The sequence below is a fragment of the Lepus europaeus genome, chromosome 9 (genome assembly GCF_033115175.1).
Source record: "Lepus europaeus isolate LE1 chromosome 9, mLepTim1.pri, whole genome shotgun sequence".
Taxonomy (NCBI): domain Eukaryota; kingdom Metazoa; phylum Chordata; class Mammalia; order Lagomorpha; family Leporidae; genus Lepus; species Lepus europaeus.
In genome coordinates this window covers 10343996-10349995 of record NC_084835.1, presented here as the reverse complement: position 1 = coordinate 10349995, position 6000 = coordinate 10343996, and the positions used below count along the sequence as shown (strand labels likewise).

General features: G+C 47.8%; 1 protein-coding gene across 3 annotated transcripts in view; it reads left to right on the top strand.

Annotated features, from left to right (window-relative positions):
• The first annotated feature begins 221 nt into the window (after positions 1–221).
• Positions 222–6000, top strand: part of TMCC1 (transmembrane and coiled-coil domain family 1) — a 239593-nt gene continuing 233814 nt past the window's right edge. The window contains exon 1 of one of the 3 annotated variants that reach the window (XM_062200492.1): positions 222–313. The gene's annotated coding sequence lies outside the window, so the exon portion shown is untranslated. Of the gene's footprint in view, positions 314–556; positions 632–6000 lie in introns of those variants that run through there. The other 2 variants (XM_062200493.1, XM_062200494.1) reach the window with 2 other exon arrangements.

Below are 6000 nucleotides of genomic sequence, written 5' to 3'. Positions count from 1 at the left end.
GCCGGTGACGCGCGCACGCTCGCCCTGCGCTCTGCGCGTGCGCCGTCGGCCTGGGGGCGGAGGTTGTGGGCGGGCCGTGGGCGGCGACGGTGGGGGGCGCGCGCGCTCTCGTTCCCTTCGGCGCCGGTTCGCGCTCCCGCGCCGGGGGTTAAGGCAGCTGGCGGCGGCGGCTGCGACGGCGCGGGGGGAGGGTCGGGAGGGGGGGTGGTTGGGGGGATGGACCCGGCTCGGCGGGCCGCAGCGGCAGGAGCCGGCGCTTGAGCTCGAGCCGCGGCGCTGGCGGAGACGCCGGCTGCTCCTCCCCTCCCCGCCGGTGAGTGAGCGCCCCCGCCCCGGACGCCGGGCGGCGGCCGCCGCGCCCCTCACGGCCCCTCTGCCGTGGGGTGGGGTGAGTCGTGAGTGAGCGGGGCCCGGCGAGCGCTGACGCCGACGCTGGCCCCGGCCGCGCTCGCTCGCGGCCTGGCGCTGCTGGGACCCTCGGCCGCCCCCGTTCCCGGCTGAAGCCCCGGGCCTAGGACTCGACCCCCCAGCATCCCGCCGGGCCTCGCTCTTTGCCGGGCTCATCCCTGTCAGCGTGACCCTGGGGCTCCGCTCCCCCTCCCCCTCCGCGGCCGCTGCCTGCCGGGCCGAGGTGAGGGAGGGGGCGTGCGGGAGCTGGGCCGAGGCCCGAGGGGCTGTTGGGGAGCTGGCTGCCCGCTCCGGGGTCTTCCGAGCCCGCACTGGCCCCTGGCGTCCCCGGAAGTTGCCCGTCGGCCCTGAAGCCAGCCTTGCAACCGTTCGTGTGGGCTCTGCACTTGGTGTTTGAGGGAGAGGAGGGGCCCGCTGTGCGGGGCGGGCCGGTGGGTCTCGGCTGGCTGGCTGGCCGGCCCCGCGGTGCCCTTCTCCGTGCTTGTAGGCGGGGGAGACGCGCGCAGGGAGTTGAACTGTCCTGGAGGGCCAGAGCTGCGTTCATAGCTTGGAAACCCCTGTTCGCTCAGCCTAAGCGAAGGTGCCTGTAGTGGTTGGTCCGGCGGTTGGTTTGAGTCATCCCTTGACAACGCTGGTGGTGAGGGGTCCCCCAGGTGAGCACGCTGCGGAGTCGGTTCAAGCAGCTCACCTGAAGTGTTAGCTGATTTCTCCCTGCTTGCCCTTCGTCTTGGTGGGTCCTAGCTAGTGCTGTTCACCCTCACTTGTCTGTCACAGAGAAAAGAAAGATGACCCCCCCCCCCCATCCAAAATGGTTGCTCTGAGTGTGACATATTCATCAGTTACCTGTAGGGTAAGCATCTCTATGAAAGACCTGAATTCCTCTGTTAGCTTATTGGAAAGAAAACTCAGGGCCCAAGAAGCAGGTTGCTGCTTTAAAATAAACACAGCTTTGATTTATGCATGCCTTCCCTTCAGTATCTTAAATTTGGAAGTGACTGGTTAAACCAAACCTTTGCCTTTTGAAGTGCCTAGCTTTGCAAAGCCTGGAGGAAAGGATCCTTATGAAAGTGTTAGTGACATAAAATTCCTCCTGGAGGTGGGCTTTTTTTTTTTGGTAGATTAGAAGGTTGAGACTCAAATTGCTAGTAGGTGGTAGTTTTACCAGTGTCATGTAACAGTCGAGGCTTGGCAGTGGGGTTTTAACTCCATAATACGTCGTCCCCCCACCAACTGAGTTGGCTTGTGTGTGTGTTTTTTTTTTTTTTTTTTTTTTTGAAATCACACACCCACTCTCTGGCTAGTATAGAATGATTTAAAAGCTGCTTCTGGGCTGTGGGCGGTAACCTTTTAATTTCTAGAGTTTTCAGCTGCTGACAGAGTGTGCTGCTCAGCACTGAAAAAATTGAGACATTAAAAATTCATTAGCACGTGATCTAGATCCGTTAGAATGATGAGCGTTGATTAAGCCCCTTATTGGCGTGGTGCGGGTGCTGTGTTCTATGTGTAGGAAGTGAGATTTCTCAGAGTCTTTGCATCTTAAGGTAAACAGAAGCACACTCAGCTGACAGTGTTGTGACACTTTGGTCGTTGAGAGACTCTTATGAGCAGGAAAATCTGTAATACACAGTTTAATAAAGAGCTCCAATGCCCTGGACGGGTCGGTAACCACCATTACTTTAAGCTGTTTGGTCTTTCTGTCTGCTTCTGTTTCCCTTTATCTCCAAGAGTTTTTATGCCTGTCATAAAACCGATAATGGCTGAGGACTTAAATTTAAACTCCTCACAGTAGCATTTAAGATTCGTTCATGAATTTGTTCATCAAGTATCTGTTAGGCCTTTACTTTTTTTCCAGGATTTTTAACTTTTTATTTTAAAAAATACTTATTTTTTAATTTGAAAGGCAGAGTTAGGGAGAGACAGAGATCTTAAATCTACTGGTTCACTCCCAAATGGCCACAAGGTGCTGGGACTCGGCCAGGCCGAAGCCAGGAGCCTGGAACAACTTCTGGGTTTTCCCACATGTGTGCAGGGTCCCAAACCCATGGGCCATCTTCCGCTTCTTGAGGTCTAGAACCCACACTCCTGTGGGATGCAGGTGTCACAGGTGGAGGCTTAACTTTCTAGCCACAACTACAGCCCCTTGGATTTTTTTCCTGAGTACCAGTACTACAGTGGGGGGAACAAAACATACTGAGCCTTTGGCTTCGTTAACTTTTTTCTTTGTGGGAATGAAGAAAATTGATCAAACAAGCAAACAAATAAGATTATTTTAGATAATGATATAAGCCAGCAGTTGGTAAACCTTATTTTTTTTGTATACAGTGCCAGAGCAGCCACAGGTAGTACGGAGACTGATATGTCCATATATCCGTTAAAGTTCAGACTCTGAAATTTGAATTTCATAAAAATTTTCACTTGTTAAAATTTTAATTTCTCTTCCTCTAGCTATTAAAGAACTATGTTAAAAACCATTCTTGGCTTACAAACCATACCAAAACATGGAGTAGGTTAGATTAGGCCGGTAGGCTATAGTATGGCTTTTTATACCAAAAGTTTGCTGACCTCTGTTATGAAGGAAGTAAAACAAACTGATGTCACAAGTGAGTAACTGGGGTGAAGGATCAGTTAGGGAAATCCTCATCAAGGAGAAGATATTTGCGTTGTGGCCTAAAAAATGTGGAAGAGCTTTCTCGGCAGATGAAACACCAAGTGCAGAAGTCTGCAGGTGCATATAAGCTCTTCCATGCAATACAGCGTTCCTGCCTCTATGTCTTTTTTTGTTTTGTTGCTGTTACCCTCCTCCTGTCAGGTTTCAAAAGTATTGTAGAATCTTTTCATCCAATTGCTCGTTTCTAAAATACATTACTGAATTTTTTCAGCCTTTATTTAAACATCCTCATTGACAGAAAATTCCTTACTTGTAGTAGGTAGCCTTTGTAGCTTTCAAATAGTTCATTAATTGTTAGTGTTCTTCATGTTGTAAGAGGACTTAGCCTTTCTATTTCAGAGTAAATCTGCAGTGAGTTGCCCCTCATCCCAGGATTAGTCCTCAGATAAGTGCATGTAAAAATCACTTAGGATGAAAACTACTGGAAAGTCCCTTACTGCTCAAAAGTTATAGTGTGCATGTTTTTATATCTGTAAACATAGATAATCTTTACGCACACTGAAGTCTCAGAGCCCTAGAGCTAGACTAAAGGTAGGAGCAAGAAGGAAGAAGTTGCTACGTATATACCTGGGCTTTCAAACTATTTTGCTTTTAGAAATAGCTGTCAGTTTCCTATCAGAAAATGGGGAGTGGTGGCGAATTTTGGTGTTCCTGCTTTTGTGCAGGGTTTATTTAATTTTCATTTTTATATTATGCCTCTTTTTTTATTATACCTCTCTTGCATTAATGAATGCTTATGCATGTGTTATGAATGTGAAACAAGATATATTAGTATTGAAAGGACTTGCCACATAAGGTGTTGAGTAAATGTTTACAGGATTTGAATGTAAAGTTTTGCTTCATTGGTTCACATATATGTGGTTCTTTAAAAAGTTGTAGAGAAGAATTTTGACCACCTGCTTCCTGTCTTTCCATAGTGGCATTTCCTGTTGTGGCTGTGCCGAACAGCTGTCACTTTCTTTGTCCTTGAGTGTTGGTCACATTTTACCAGTCGTCAGCCTGTAAGTTAAATGGGTCTGTGATGTAACTCTCAGTTTTGCCACATGACCCTTAAAGTATTTGAACACTGCTGTTATGTTTCCCTCCCATTTACCTCTCTGCTTTTTCAGGGCTAAATGTTTTCATTTCTTTTAGCTTTCTCTCTTTACTTTTCTGGTCATTCTGTTAAGTGCACCAGTTTATCTCCCCCCCCCCCCCCCCCAGTACCTTGAAGTACATTTTAAGGTACAAATTCAAGTTATACCTGCTTCATGAAGTCTTCATAATTCTAGAACTTCTCTATTTTCTGAATAAACTTTCATCTGTTTTCATACTCCTTAACTAAAAGTTATTTATAAAAACAAAATATTGGCCGGCGCTGCGGCTCAATAGGCTAATCCTCCGCCTTGCGGCGCCGGCACACCGGGTTCTAGTCCCGGTCGGGGCACCGGATTCTGTCCCGGTTGCCCCTCTTCCAGTCCAGCTCTCTGCTGTGGCCAGGGAGTGCAGTGGAGGATGGCCCAAGTGCTTGGGCCCTGCACCCGCATGAGAGACCAGGAGAAGCACCTGGCTCCTGCCTTCGGTTCAGCGTGGTGCACTGGCTGCAGCACGCCAGCCGTGGCGGCCATTAGAGGGTGAACCAACGGCAAAGGAAGACCTTTCTCTCTGTCTCTCTCTCTCTCACTGTCCACTCTGCCTGTCAAAAAAAACAAACAAACAAACAAACAAAAAAAAACCAAAATATTAATTTCAGAACAGATTTACAGAAATACTATGAGGAGAGTTCAGAGAATACCTGTCTGCATGCAGTTTCCCATTATTCACATTTTACATTAGTGTAATCAGTTTGTTACAGTTAATGAACAAATGTTGATATGGTTACTAAGTTCATACTTTATTCAGATTTCCAGTTTTTCCTTAATGTCCTTTTTCTGTTCCAGAATCCCATCCTGGATACCACATTGCATTTAGTGGTCATGTCTCTTTCGTATGACAGTTTCTCAGACTTCTTTAGTAGTTGTGAGATTACTGGCCAGATGTTTTGTAGAATGTTCTTCAATTAAGATTTTTCTGATGATTTTCTCGTTGTTAGACTGGCGCAGTGTTTTCTCTAATGTAAAGTTACTCTTTCTTCTTTCTTTCCACGCTATACTCTTCGGAAGAATTTACTCTTTAAGGATGGAGTATTTTATTTATTCTAGGTGTGGCCACTGGGAGATCTTTGAGTTGGTTTCTGTAGTGCTCTCTTTATAACCTTTTTTTTTTTTAAGATTTATTTATTTATTTGAAAGAGTTAGAGGAAGAGACAGAGATCTTCCATCTGCTTGTGCTCTTCCCAGATGAAGAGCCAGGCTCTTCATCGAGGTCTCCCACATGGGTAATAGGAGCCTAAGCGCTTGGCCATCTTCTGCTGCTATTCCCAGTCTCCTGGTTTACTTCTGGTAAAAGCAGGGATCTGGGAACTCAATCAAGTTGTCTGTTGTGGGTGTGGCAGGAATCCAGTTCCTTAAGCTGTCACTGCTGTCTCCCAGTGTCTTCATTACCAGGGAGCTGGAAGCAAGAGCTTAATCCAGACTCTGATGTGGAATGCAAAGGTTCTTGTTTGTTTTAAAGATTTATTTACTTGAAAGGCAGAGTTACAGAGAGAAGAGAGATCTTCGATTTGCTGTTCCACTCCCCAAATGGCTGCAATGACAGGGCTGGGCCAGGCTGAAGCCAGGAGTCAACTTCTTCTGGATCTCCCATGCAGGTCAGGAGCTCAAGAACTTGGGCCATCCTCTGCTGCTTTCCCAGGCGCATTAGCAGAGAGCTGGATCAAAAGATGAGGAGCCAGGAGTTGAACCAGTGCCCATTTGGTGGGGCCAGTGGTGAGGCCTCCTGCAGTGCCAGCATCCCATATGGGTGCCAGTTTGAGTCCTGGCTGCTTCACTACTGATCCAGCTCTC